Genomic DNA, 16,152 nt, shown 5'->3' with positions numbered 1-16,152 from the left:
AGCTGCTTAAGTTAGACGTTCTTTATTAAAAAGTTTATTTGAAATGCAATGAAAAAAATAAAATATTTTATATGCTAAAATATTTTATAGAAAATAATATTTCATTGATGTTTGTTCATATTATATTATTTAACATTTGTGTATTTTTATCACACTCTACCAAAATAAAGCACTAAGCACTAACATGTAATCATAACATGTTTTTACCGAATTAAATCAAATTCTAGGCAAATTTAAATTACATTATCCTTAAATAAAACAAAATCATTTTCAAATTTTAATTGATTTGGTGGTCACTACTGTCCCTATCGTCACCCTGACTCATGATTAAAACTCAGTGTCAATTACGAAGGAATCACTACATAGTATAAAGCAAAGTCGCTTTCCCTGTCCCTATGTCCCTATGTCCCTATGTCCCTTTGTACGCTTAAATCTTTGAAACTACGCGACGGATTTTGATGCGGTTTTTTTTAATAGAAAGAGTGATTCAAGAGGAAGGTTTATATGTATAATAACATCCATTAAATAGTGGAGAAGTACTGTTATTTTTGAGGTTTCTAATGTGATGTCGTAAAAAAATTACATTTTTTCCGCTTACATTGCAAACGCAGGCTGAACCCTACGAGTTTTATCAAAATAATGTATTAAGTATTATACACATTGAAAAGGTCCACAGAAAAGTCCGCGATGGTATATGTCTATCTCTTATGGATAACCCACAATAACTTTTTTTTGTCATTTACTTTTTACGACAAATAATGGCTAATTTCCGATGCGATTTTAACTTATACAGCATTAATCCTTAACCAATTAAATACCTTGAATACATTGTTCATTTAATATAGATCTATATGGCCATTTACACCGTATGATTTAAGTGAATATTTTCGAAGATATTACAGATTTAAATAATTTGGAAAATCCAAAAGTGCACGCCTCATAATTTTTTTTATAAATATTTATTAATTATTATTTTTGTTTAATAGCTGGGTCCACACCGGCCGATCCACCGCGATCCGATCGCGCGCGGCAGGCGCGCGATCCAAAGATGCGGGCGGTGTGGACGTGCCGCGCGCGATCCATGCACGCGTTTTGCCGCGCGCGATCCCTTACTCGTGCGATCCGTTAGCGGGCGGTTTTTGTACCCGCTTCAAAGGTGCCTCAGTTGCGTGATGCGCGCGGTGTGGACGGTTGTGTTGGATCGCCACCATGGACATCTCAGAAAGTCGAATATCTCAAATTGAATAGCATTCATTCTTGCAAAATTGTGTTCCACTTCATCTGAAACTAACTCTGCGTACAGCTGAGTCCCAAATTCCAATCGATTTTTGTAAAGTTGTTTCACCCAAAACCGTCGATTTCTTTTTTTTGATTTTTTGCGCAAACATTTCAGTATAATAAAAGTTACTGCTGCAACGGCAAGACGCCGCCGTTGTACGTGTGACTCCATATCGTACAAGAGTTAGACTGGCTGAATCACGGATCGCCTTAGGATCACTTGGAGCGCATATTTTGGATCGCAAGTTTTTAAAGTGGATCGGCCTAACATGATCCACGATCCATGCTCCGCGATCCTGGATCGCGGATCGCGGGATCACTGGATCGGCCGGTGTGGACCCAGCTATTTAATAACAATTAAACCACATCGAATCAGACCCTGAAAAATGAAAGGGTTCTATTCCTGAGCATACTCAAGCGTAAGAGAAAAAAAAGACTCGATTAGTAAAGTATTTCGGTCGCTATCGTGTTAACAAGAAAAAGGATCCGCACATACAGACACACGGACGTCCAAGACAGAACTTTTTTAAACTGTTTTTTAACTAGTTTAAATAACAAAAATGACATCAAAAATATCATGAACGTTAAAAATAGTGTTTTTTCTTAATATGTGTGTGTATGTATTATCTTACAAGTGCAATGTATGATACATAAAGACATTTTAAGTTTGAAAAATCAGATGTTTTGCGCGAAGTGACAGTAGTACCCACCTCAACGCTTCGCTTATGAGGCGTGCAAAATTGCGGGACGTAGCGTTTGCGGCGGTACCGCCCGGCTATCTATTTTATACCCGGTAACCCGTGCGAAGCCAGAGCGGGCCGTTATGTTTTTATATACAACGTTCACAGTTTTTCTGTAGTGTATTTAGTATCAGCATTGCACCCGTGCGAAGCCGGGGCGGGTCGCTAGTATAAAATAAATGGAAATATTATTCTAATGAATAAACGTATTATTTCGCATTTATTTTCATGTTCATATTCAGTTTTTTAATAAGGTTCTAATGAACCTTAACAGGAAAAGTTTATGTCTTTATTTCTATCAGACGAAGATTAATAAATAAGTATATTTTTTTCTTCGTTCATTGGAAGCTTACTAACTGTAGATTTTAATTAAGAATTATATAATCTAATCCATTTTATAATTTTAACTATATTCCACAGCACCACGGACATACTGGAATCAGTTTAGAAACTAAAAGGCCGAGTTGTGGGATAAGCTGGAATTATTTATGTTATCACCTTTATACATTACGTAGGTACAACAAAGTTGTTAACAAACTCAATTTGCATGATGCCGAGTTCCCAACCGAGGATATAATCACAATGAGATTTAATTTTTTGATTTCTGTACATGCATGGGCGTAAAGGTTAAGAACTCCGATAATATGAGAGGGCTTTCGTTTGCCACTTAAACCAAGCAGGCGTTCAAATTGCGGCGAAAGGTCAAACTTGGCAAGCTAATTGGAAAATCTCGAGTAATTTCACGGAGATCTCGTATTAACGGATAATCTATCCTTTAATTAAATCAATTTGATAGATCTAGTTCAGAAATACTAGTTTCTCGTTAATGCCCCCAGTCTCCGGTCTCCCATGAGTGTTGCGCCCATAAACTAGCCATAACAATCGTTTTCCGAAACTTATATTTACGCTCATGGGTCATAACTCATAACTCATAAGTTTAGATGGAATTGGCACGAATTCAATAAGCAATATCATTGTCTAAATGTAGGCCACTTCATGATCGATAAATTTTACATAAAATATCAAAAGCTCGTATTCACTGCATCTGTATTTTTTATTTCGATACCTATTATATAAACGATATAAATAAATTTAATGGACGTACAGGTGTGATTTTAAAGTACAATAAATGCAGAGCCGACGATTTATTGAATGCTGAATATTTATACAATTCTATTTTATTTATTTGTCTATCCGTGTAGAGTTTTAGCCAGACAAAGTGAGCATTTAACGTGGATTTGTAATTATAGGCATTACCTATTTCATGAACGAAAATCGCTGTTAATGCAAAAAGCTAAAAACAAATGTATCCTCTCAAGATCTCAAGTTCTCAAGAGCAATTTGTTATGCTGAATCGCAATCGTATTGAAGGCGGTCGTGGGCGTCGGCGGATCAAGAGTTCGGTCACAATTCGCAAGGTAGACTTCCGAGTGAGTGATGACGCACCGTCATTTGTCAACTCCGAGAAACAAACAAAATCATCAGTTGGTGTGTATTACTATTTATGGACCGCGGGTTAGTTTCGCGTCGTTTATGATTAAACATTGTTGTCCACTTAATCATTATATCCTTCCAGTTCATATTTATTCTTCTCTAGACTTTACTGAATACACTATGCAAATCCAAAGTTTAAAGACTTGACATTTTTAAGATCTGAAGTCATGGGCTTCAACGCGTTGACAGCGTTCATAATTTGCACTATAACTAGAATTGTTATCTGCTGATGAATCGGACCGATAGCTTTGCGGCGCCTGTGGAAGCATTCAATTCAAATATCGACACAATACCTGACAATAGCTTTTAATGACTATAAGTAAGCGAGAAATAATATTGCACAAGTCTCGATGGAACATATATTGTCCTTAAAGGACAAGACAATTGTCATTTATCAATATAATGACCGCCTTTGATGTTATCATTCCGCCACGCGCGTTAAGTACTATATAAATGCACAATAATAAATCGTCATCGCTCTATCATAGTTTTATGTGTTATCTAATCTATCGGGCCAATGCGCATGTGCGGATGCTTCGTTATGTGAATATGAACTCATTACATCTGCTATTGACCTTACTCAAGGTGAGAATATAATTATGTTCATCGACGAAATTAACACCTTTACCCCGCTGTTTACATTTTCCGTCTAAGTTTAATTCTTAGTAATGAGAGACGTTATGTATTTAGCGTTTGCATCTAGTTAGATTATACTAGGATTAACGTTATATAATATAAAATGTAAGCATCGAGTTACAGGAAACGCACTCAACATTTTCGGTTATTTTCATGAAGCCAGGAAGTAACAATTAAACTAAATGTTATTTTATGGATCATTGTTTTATGATGTATTTGTAAAACATATGCTACTCAATATTATTATATTATAGGAACGTTTAATGAATCGTATTTATAAATATGTAAGAAGTTTACATATGGAACTGTTTTATTAAATTACGTCTTGTTTATAGAGAACAACGTAAACGAAAAAAGAAAAAGCTTACAATTAAGCTTCTTATAAAATCGATACTTATTTGTTTCGTACTAACTTTTCAATTAAGCTAAATTTCCTTATAACCTCGATATGTTATAGAAATAGGGGATAAGGAGTAAAGCTATAGCTTTGTTATAACATTGCAACACAGCGGCCCACTTCGATAAGAGCAAGAGGCATCTACAAACAAGTGTGCAATACTGGGGCCTTTAATTGAAACCTATTTGTATGAGCTACCTATCAATTACACCACAACGTTAAGGAATTTTCCTGCAATTATTCATTATTTAAAATGACTTCATACCGCATATTTTATGTCAATAAAATTTATTTTATTTTTAGATCCACTTAATTTAATTGACTGTATCTATTTATGAGGATAAAATTTGCTTGTGTGATTTAATCTATACAATTTTGTTATATTATATAATAGTATTATAATAATATAACATTTTCCTCAAAGCGAATTGAATGAAATATTGTAAAAACGTACTTTCTCAAAACACGGAACTCTGGATTAACCTAGGTATTCTGTGAAGAGAGATATGGGTTCTTTATCTTTGTTTTTTTTCCTTCAACATTTGATTAAAATTGATAATAGCAATAGAAATTTATTTGTTATACTTGTACATATTAACATATTATAATATTTAACAAACAACACCATTTTTAAAATTACACACATTTTTAAAGTCGTGCTTTCTATGTCCAAGCCGAACATGTCTCTATATATTAAAAACCTTTTTAAACTAGGTACTTAAGTCAGTTAGTTCTTTTATTTTTTAATATTGTGAAAATCCCTGCATACTGCATTAGCGTACTTTCATAATGTTCAGGTATAATTTCCTATTTATTCTATACTATGAATATTTATAATCATATAATATCAAATAAAAAATATATTCAATTAATATTTAATATTTATTAAGTCAAAATTGTATTGTTTCGTAACTCCAAGTTCGCAACTAATTAAATTCAAATTTGGAACTAAGTTACAAAGAAATTCACCAAACAAAACAATTAAACAAATACCACTAACATAACTCTACATATTATCTTATCAATGTATATTTGCCAAATTACTCATTTTTCTAGTATATTATCTCATGGAATTTGCGTCTATACGAAGCTCTAGTTATATTTGTCTGCGTAAGTTGTATGCGTAGTTGTTGTATGCGTAGATCCTGGGACTTTCGGGGAATGTCCCAGGATCAACAAGGCCCTTGTGTTATGCATAGTTCGCTGATGTCACTCGATACCGAATTCTGATGAATCACTAGCTTTTACCAGCGCTGCATCGAGCATTGTATCCTGCATGTGTGATATCACGGCATACCGAGGCCCACGTGTAACTGAAGTTATTGATGGCACCAGTGGGCGCATAATAACTGGTTCGACTCTACCAAACGTTCAGTCACTGATTGCTCGCTACGGGGAACGCGTGTCGCTCGAATCGAAAAGCCGGCATTGCGCGGGAGCATACACGATAAACAGTTTGTAATAGACGATTTGTTACCGTTTCACATAAATTGGAACCTAACTAAAGTGACAGTTAAAGTGTATGTCCTGTACTGGATGAAACTAAAGGAGTCTGAAAGTGAAACTGAAATATCTACGTGTGCAGGTGCAATGTTTACTTAGTTTACCTACCAATAAGTGATAAAATTTTATTATACGTTTTAGAATATTTTGTTTGCTTATTATCTAACATGTAATGTTCTTAAAAATAATAATGAAAATTATTACCTTATAAAAAATAATAAATACCAAAAATGTGCGGAAAATTATTATAATTTTTTCTTATGTCAGATTAATAAGGAAACAAACAAACGAAGTATTAAATAAATTCTATTTTAAACACGATAAATGATTTGAAGACAGATTGTAGGCACCTAGCATATTGACTGCAAAGCAAACGTGACACATTCCGCAAACATAGTTCGCGTTCAGGCGTCCTTAGCACATAGTCCTCACTAACCTACGTAACTATTATCGCAATCACGTCTTCATTGGATTGCTTTGGCCAATTAAATATAGGTTACATTTATTAACCACCTTGTAGCTTTATCTTTAAAGTATATTTTATTAAACACGCATATAATATGAAGTAAAGACGTTGTAAAGTGTCTGAATAAACGACGTCATAGAATATTCTAGCATCGAATGTTCAAACAGAATAACTAGAAACAAAACAAAAGGAAATGTGTTGTTAGTACGAATGGCAGCAGCCGGCAGGAGTCGGCAGGACCCACTCTTCTCTATTGATTAATCAAACGCCTTTATTGCATAATGACCAAGATTCAAGAGCTATTGACCGGAGGAATCATTGAGAACATTGCGGTCTTAACTATATTATCGAACAAAATAACAAGGTATTGTTCTAAATAAATAGAACAATATTTTTGTTTAAGAGTAGAATTAATATTAGAGTTGGATTTATAGTAAATACGAGTACCTACGTAGCAATGAAATTGTAAAAAGATGTAGAGTTCACGGCGTATATTAATTATATCAAACGGAAATTCAATATAATAATACAAATAAAGTCAATATAAATATTATATTTTTAAAAGTTAAAGAACAATTTTTAATTCTTTTAATTATTTTAGTTAATTCAATTAATTATTTTCTCTTATCATAATTGCATTATCACTATTAAATTATATGCAAGGTTCCAATACAACATGTGTAATCAATTTAAAATAATAAAGATGTTATAAAAAGATTACGAAACATGCCTTTTACATTCAAATTTTGTCTCTTGATTAATAAAGTAATATGTACAATGAAAATTTATTATTTAGGGACATTCCGATCCGTAGCTAGGTAACACCAAAGTACTTGTGACCCTTCGTTGTTGACCCTACTCAAGGAAGATGTTAATCATAGCCCGCTCTCTATTGCCGTACAGTGTACCTATACATCTATGAAATATGATGACATCGACTATTCGAATATATATTTTTATGATTCATAAATTATATAACCTTAAAACACTTTTATTGTAGATCGGAAGGCCAACCTCTAAACTGGTAATCCACCTACAGAAATAACATATTTACAAAATTGTAAGGTCTCCCTGAAATAAACTGTAATAAAAACCGTCTAGTCGCATTTTAACTGTTTTATATTAATTGTTTCAATGAATATAATGCCGCGACATACAATCATCCGCTGTATCTATTTGACCCAATCTTAGACACATAGGCCAAGTTCATGAGCGACGCTCGATATCGACAAATAGAGTCATTGATATTTAGTGGTCTGGCCGCTGATGTGTTCTGATAAACCTTTATCAATGATATGCTAATCTTAAACATTGGCTTTCCAAAATTAACTGCGATAAAACTTATATCATAATTTATTTTTTATCTTTACTCAATTAGTTTATGCAGTCTATTAACTAATAATTTATATAATAAAAGCAAATGTATGTATTCAGGGAAAGTATTTGCCTGTACTTATTCAAAATCTCCAACTATCAGACGCAGTTATTATTATTGTACTATGGTACAACAGGTACCTGTATATCGTTGTTTTATCGACCACGTTTTCAACCATAAAAGTAACTGAATGAAAGCATGGTCACAACGATTTGTAATACTGATTATTTAATCTCACTTCGGCGTATAAATATTTTAAGCGAGCCCTTTCTAGTTTACGAGCGCGATAGAATATATAAATGTAGTTCCCATGTATTACCATAATGTGCTGCGCTTTTACTTAATGTTATACGAATCAAAAGATACATCGCATTAAATCCACAGTTAGGTTACTGCGTAAGCGGCAATTATATATGCCGATAGCATATTTACTACTTCAATCAAGATAGTAAACATAACGTCAGTCGCGTACAACGTAGCCCAATAAATAAGTGGCCAACTTTTATCGAACTAGAAGATACACGGTCTGCATAAGCTCAGTATTATACAATGTTACGTATCAGATTAACATTGTTGAGGAAATGTCGACAGTTTGTAGTATGGCCTGTGGTCCCACGGCTAGCCGCAAGTGCAACAAGCTCGCATTACTTCGTCTGAAGGTAAACAATCGCCGTGTCTACACAACACAGGTGACAACACGAAACGTGTGTTGATGTTGCCATTTAACACGCTTCCAGTTATCAGAGCGCTACGATTACGCTGAAATATGCATATCCACATGAAAATGAAATTATATCTACAAATATGACAATTGCGAAGTAAATATGGAATATTTCATAACACAACAGCATGACATCATGGGATATTCGGTTTAAATATTTGTAATAATAAAGAGCACACATAAACATATTTTATTTCGTAATAACTCAAGTACAAGGTAAAATACATAGTTAATAAGAAGCACACGATTAGAACTACGTTTGAATGAATTACATTAAAATTATCTTAATTACGTCATTTACAATTAAATTACTGTATCACTTCCTACGACTTTGTATTTAATATTCATAAAAAATTTTAGGTATCAACCTTCTATTTCTAGATTACTTAATATTGTTAAAGAGGTTAAAATTTTTTAACTTACTGAAAACACTTTGATACTGTATTTGGTCTTTGATAATATGACTAATAAAAAGTACATAATATATCGTATACGTACATGTATGTATTGCTTTATAGAGCTTTCAATTTACGGAGAGCACAATTCTAAAAATAGCGAATTTGGTGCCAAAGTTATTTAAACTTGGATGTCTACCAACTAGCTAATGAACACAAGTGGGTATAAAAAGTAATAACAAAGATTTAACCCATTGAGCCCCGAACGGCCCGATCGGTCCACGACACAATAGATTTTCTATTTTCTATTAATCTATATATCTATTTCAATTATACTTAAAATTATGGAATTTACACATAAAAATGTACTAAAGAAATATCATACTTTTATCGCTGCCTTTTGGAATCTAGAGCCGAAGAAATTTTTGATACAAAACTATAAATGTTTCGAGATATTTTGCAAGTGAGAGACAATCATACGATTCTGAGACCAGTTGCAGTGTCACTCTCCCAATCAAATTCAGAATTGTTTTTCGAATTAAGTAAATACATAAATATTTATTTTATTTTATATAATTCTATGTATCTTACCTAGTTACCTGGTTCGTTGAACTAAGTCTAATTGACAGAAAAAATAAAAATTAAATCAAATCTAAAATCAGCAATTTACTAGATATAAATCAGCTCTAATGAACGAGTAAAACAAATTACATTTAAAACGTTGTAGCTATTTTTTGTTACTTTTATCATGTCGTCCAAATCATTTAAAACGTGATTACAAACATATTTAGATACATACCGATAAAGATAGAATATAAATAAATAATGTTTATTGTGTCCGTAATTTAAAAGTCATAAATCGTTACTAAATAATACCCATTTCGATGCATATTAACTAGTACATAGCTGGCGCCTCTTGGCCGCTAACGGTAATACAAGATGCCTAGCTTAAGCTTATTCTAAACCATGGGAAGTACATCATGAGAACCGCATAGAGGAGGAGCTACAGTTATGTATCACGTTAGATAAAACTTATACCGCCTTTGCATTTATTACACATCGGACTATATACAACTCAATTAATAATGAAACTTTTAACTTCCGTTTAGTGACATTCCAATAAACAGAAATCAATATTTTTAGAAGCGCTTTTATTATTGGCAAACGAAAAATATATTGTATTCATCAACGCTACTTTGTAGAGCTTTTATTAAATAAATCTAACCCGGATATAGGTACGAGTATGTTTAGTCTAAGCGGTTTATAACATAGGTACTTTTTATGTATCCCGTAGTTTAATAAAATTAAATAATGTCTGTAAGTTTTGTATTATATATAAGGAGTGTGTTATGTACATTGTACTACATACAGTACTAAACCGCGCCGGCTCGTAAAATAAGTTTAAAATTTATAATACACATGTGATTAATATTGATTTCATTTTAGAATCCGTAAACAAAGTTAAATATGGGATTGTAAGTGGTACTAAAATGTATTGTTGAAAGTTTTGTAGCCAAAATTCTCAGGCAGAATCTGAATCATGATCAAAATCGGGTCTGAGTATGCTTTTGGCGCCAACCACAAACCTGCATTATGCACATTATTAGTATTCAGGAAAATAAACATAAGATCTTTACACAATTTGGTAAAAACATTGCCCTATATGATGAAGGAGAGATTATTAATTTTATAACTGAATTTTATCAGTGCGCACCTACATACTATTATAAACTGAAACTAAGTACTTATTATACATAATACAAATTCTATAAGTTATTCTTACAATTAAAATAACAATAATTAATCAGTCAACTTATTTGAAGTTGGTAACAAAATCGTTACGATATTGCAATACCGCGTCAGATTACAATCCTAGTGTTTACTTACTAAGGTAGTCTAGACATCTATTACATTACACAGCACATTTTTTGGTTTCAATTAATGATGTCAACTAACGTCATGTATAAGTGCCATATCACACTAGCGGATTGCGAGCGGTTTCAAAGCGGAGCGGGTGCGCAACGAATACGTTGCGGGCGCGCAACGAACACGCCGCGGTTGCGCAGCGAATTCGTTGCGGACGCGTCATTTTGTATACTCTCGCACAAAAGCCAGCCCTTCCGCCTTGCCTAACTTCCATTCAATATTTCCATCGTTTCTGTAGCACTCAATTTTTTAACCGTACTGTGGAAATGCACTTACTTAACAGTTAACTAAAGATGTAATAACAACTGGAGTTGTTAAAAAAAGGTGCTATAAAATTGAATTACTAGGACTTTTAGAATGTACCATACATTCCAAAAGTATGTAACGACTGACCAGTATAATCTCTCCCATAGCAACGTATGTTATAAAGAGATTTTGTGAACCTAATTATGAGCAAAGTGATAGTGAGTTGCTGGTTGCTTGATAAAATTTTCTATTCACTGCTATTTATCTAATAATAAGATAGCCCTGTTTTAGTTAAGGAGCTTTAACATTTATTTCACTAATGAACTTTCTTAATGAGCAATTAAGTTATCTGATTGCATTTCGACCAAGATTTAATAGATAAAACAATACCCTAAACATTAACATGTTATGAAACTCGTAAAAAATAATGATCTCATAATTATTATACTATCACAAGTTATAAGTAACAACCAGCACGGATTCCATTTTGTTAATGAGTGTACATGACTGCGACGTAAACGTTGCGCATCTGCCACGCGTCCGCAACGAATTCGCTGCGCAACCGCAACGTATTCGTTGCGCACCCGCTCCGCTTTGAAACCGCTCGCAATCCGCTAGTGTGATATGTCACTAACAATGTTATCGAATTTCTTCAAGATATTATGTGTCAGGCTTTCAACTGTTTTATGAGATGGTATGTTGTTTAAAATTAATATGAAGTGGAAAAGACTTTATTAAGGCAAGATAATTTCTTAAGTGTTGTCAATAGTTTTGTGGTATTAATTCTATATTATTTGTAAGAATTTAGGAAGAGTCTTTATCATACACTTCACTTGGTGAATCATAAATTCGGTGGTTTACATTTGAAAGAGTCTTTTACTCATTAAAATTAGAACTTGAATAATTGTGTAAGCAAGATCATTGAAACTGAAAAGTCAATTTTTTATTTGTTGTATATTTTTATATAACAATCCGTAGCTGCACAAACGAGTTACATTAATAAGTGTTACAATGTGACGAAACCTACCTTAATCGATTACGCTACCGTGCGTCGCTCAGTACGCAGTAGTCAAAGTTGTAATTCCCGAAATAAACGTGACCGATAATTTCGAGAAAGGCGTCAACCAAACGATCACGCTGATGCAAAACATAAATATAAAACGACGGATTAAATGATGCACCTCATTTTCTTGCTTCACTTCATAAAGAACCTACGCCTCGTTTAAGGAATTTGGCGACGTTTTAGCAATAGCGTCGTGCCGCCACCGCCGACACATTTACGACGCATTTTGTCTGGTTGCACTTTTTTATTATTTTCGCGTTTTTATCTGTTCTTCTTTACACAAAACACGTTTTACCTGAATTAGTTTTCTTTTTTGGTTCCTTAAAACAGAAGCTGTATCCGAACGATACTTATGAAAGTTATGAGGAACTATTGTTCCGTAGTTTATTTTAACGAAGTTTAAAAACTTTCTAATCTTTAAATTGATTTGAGCTGGATAAACGGTTGCTGTTCTTCAACTTGAATTAATTTTCCTCTTTTCTCCGTTATCAGACTAAGTAGAAAAACTTTAAACTTATAAACTTTCGTTATATTACAAAAGCTTCACATTGTAGAATTTATTTAGCAACAATGAAGGTTTTTAAACTTTGCGTCCGGCCAAAAATAAAATAATTGCTGTCTATAAAGACTTATGTAGAGAATATACATATATAAGAGTATGTAAATGTAAGGATATTCGTGTAGTATGCTGCGAACAAAAATGTATTTCTTGATGTACATATTATTTAAACATTTATTAGCTACCGTAATTGCTACGGCAAGCAAATGTATTTTTAACGGCACAGTCAAATTCTGCGTCGTAACTTTTAATTATAGACAGTGAGGTAATGAATGAATTTACAATTTCTTTTTTCTCAATGTCAGGAAAATAAGAACACATGTGTTTGTGTTGTTTACATTCCTATGTTCACCCAGATTTTTTAGTTATTAAACTTGTATGAATGAAGAATGATTCTGCTCAATGGTATATGTACCTGTTTTCATCCCGTAGGTAGGCTTTATTTTTGAACATATAAAGCAAAGCTTACGATGTCTTAAATCTTGCTCATACACTCATCAATGAAATTGCGCCGAATATAAACATCCTGTTGAAAATACGATCCAGGTTCTCTAATCGGCCAAGGTTAAATGCTAAATTAAGTTTAGCACAGTAGTCTGTTTACCTGCATGTTTTTTGTAGGCCAATTTAAACTGGCCGCTCATCTTAAAACACACATTTGCGATCTGATAAGTTGTGTAAACAATACGATGTTAACAGTCAGTGTTTTTATATGTTTTACATCGATTCCTTTATTTTTCATTTTATGTCTGGAAGGATTTTATATTTACTAGTTACTTTTTAAAAATGGATTTAATAATGGTTGAGGTTAGGTATTGTAGATCAAGTTTCATAAATGTAGGTAAACTTTTATTTTAAATTCGATTCAAATCTAAAAAATGTGATAGTTCAGAAATGGAAGAATAAATAATTGAACTGAGTTACTGTTTTTTTTTTTACAAAAGGAACAGTCATACCATAAGATGAGTAAAGCTCGATTTTAAATTTTAGACAGTGCGTTCATTGCGAATACAAAAAGACAATGTAAGGTCAGAATCATTAACCATGTTTAGCTGTGTTAGTATCAAATCATACTTAGTATCATATTTGGTTTCAGCAATTAACAATGTTAATGTGTTGCTAAAATTCGCAGTAATGCAATTTAACTTTTTAATTTATGATTTTTTTTTTCTTTTTATGATATAAGGTTTTAAATTATTGAAACTAGACAGCAGATACGTACAATATATTTTATTACACACTTGTTTTATTTGATTATCGACATAATTTTAGACTTTGCACCCGTGCTTTTGCACATTGTGCAATTTTACCGGATTTGTTTGTTTACTTTAACCATATTTTAACTCAGACAATTCGATATGGAGATACATAAAAAAAATATAACTCGGATTCACGTATGTTTAAAATAAATTGTTCATAATGTATTTTTTAACATACAAGTAGGTATCAGTTTTTATACACATTTAAAGTGTCTGATTATGGCATTTATGTATGCACAAAAAACAGATGTCGAATTGTGATAGATGAAGAGGCTGGTTGCGGCTTAAGGGCTTCGTCGCCGGTGAAATAATGAAATAATAAGTCGTAATGGTAGTTCAAGGTTTATAATTATGCTCGGCAATTTACATACAGAAGTCTTTATAAGTGCAAACAATTGTTACAATAATTAATGCGTGTGTCGACCGTTCGCACGAGCCGCGGAGCTGAGAGTGCGGACTGCGGAATCAGGCGCGCGGGGCCGGGGGGGGCGATCGGCCGATGAGCACTCGCGAGCCTGCGTGTGTGTGCAACAAACGATTTTGCACACAAGGCGTCAACATGTTGCCGGCCCAGGATCCGGCTCGAAGGACCAAAATGAAGAGGCTGGTTGCGGCTTAAGGGCTTCGTCGCCGGTGAAATAATGAAATAATAAGTCGTAATGGTAGTTCAAGGTTTATAATTATGCTCGGCAATTTACATACAGAAGTCTTTATAAGTGCAAACAATTGTTACAATAATTAATGCGTGTGTCGACCGTTCGCACGAGCCGCGGAGCTGAGAGTGCGGACTGCGGAATCAGGCGCGCGGGGCCGGGGGGGGCGATCGGCCGATGAGCACTCGCGAGCCTGCGTGTGTGTGCAACAAACGATTTTGCACACAAGGCGTCAACAATAGATGTAGTGTGCAGTTGATCCGGTATTAATCATAGTAAGGTTGGATGGCAGCCAAAGTTAGCACTGTCAGATTTATTATCTGGCACATCTACGGGAAATGCGCGTACACGGTAAGCTTCCTAATTGTATTGCGTCATTTATGACTACGTTAACTTCAGTAATCAATCCTTACTACCGGCCCCACTGTTACGCTACCGACTCCTCAAAATTCGGATTCAACGTATGCTAACAATAAATTCATCACCGGAAGCATTAAAATACAGCCTGAAGATAAAACATGTTTCGAAATGTGTACAAGCGTAAGCGGGCTATAATGAATACTATCACTTAATGAGATATGTGAGTGCCGATGTTAATCGCCTACTTGAGTAACCTTGACCTTAGCGTTGAACCAAAAATCCGTGCGAGTGTTTGATACAGAACAACCGCTGGCGTGCGTCCAAAACTTTCTTAAAACGGTTTAACTGCAATGTTTCAATTAAAATCCACTGTCAGACGATTCGCCGAAGAACTGCATTAAATTGTTTTTAAACGCCTTAAGGCGTTCGTGCTTAAAAAGTCCGCAAATTAAGGTTGTAATTTATGTTATCAGTTGTTATATTTTATACGTTATAAGTTGTCTTTGACTTTTTTATTACGATATCCCATGAATTGTAAATATAAAAATACGCTCCCTTACAACTTATTTATTAATATTGAATCTAAAATATAACATGCAGGATCGAAAAAAATTTCATCTGCAATTAAAATTATATATTCCATTATATAAATAACTTGAAACATAAAAATACTCAACATTCCGATGATTTATTGTAACAACACCAATGTGTACCTAAATCTTGATATATCTGTGATAATTGAAGAAAATAATCGATTACACATGAACGTTTGTCATATTTATCTATAATAATAAAAGGTACATATTTAAAATAAATATTTATATTATGTATAACACAGTACGTATTACATACATAATATAAAATGCATATTATTATGTAATACGTACTTGAGGACAAATCGGTGAATCTGATAAATTATATCAACAGGTAGTGAGTATTTATCACGATACGCAGAATTACTAATGTTTAATTAACGCGGTCATGCTTAGACACAACATAACTTATGTTATCAATTCGTAAGGTCAAACACTTCTACTAATATTTACAAGAAAGCTACAGCTAATGACAATTTATAGAAATA

The 16,152-nt window shown here is 33.5% G+C and overlaps 2 protein-coding genes across 2 annotated transcripts in view; one reads left to right on the top strand and one right to left on the bottom strand.

Moving 5' to 3' along the window:
- The window catches only part of Syn (synapsin), a 60,727-nt gene that overhangs the window by 10,511 nt on the left and 34,064 nt on the right, over window positions 1-16,152 (bottom strand). The window lies entirely within an intron of this gene.
- The window catches only part of Timp (Tissue inhibitor of metalloproteases), a 32,593-nt gene continuing 22,351 nt past the window's right edge, over window positions 5,911-16,152 (top strand). Inside the window, exon 1 of the mRNA XM_090107003.1 lies at window positions 5,911-6,130. The gene's annotated coding sequence lies outside the window, so the exon portion shown is untranslated. The remainder of the gene's footprint in view (window positions 6,131-16,152) is intronic.

Source organism: Colias eurytheme, chromosome 11, assembly GCF_061535395.1.
Source record: "Colias eurytheme isolate Ceu_HAF_F1 chromosome 11, ilColEury1 Martin Lab GWU primary, whole genome shotgun sequence".
NCBI classification, from domain to species: domain Eukaryota; kingdom Metazoa; phylum Arthropoda; class Insecta; order Lepidoptera; family Pieridae; genus Colias; species Colias eurytheme.
Note: the sequence above shows the minus strand (reverse complement) of the source record. Positions and strands in the feature narration are given on the sequence as shown.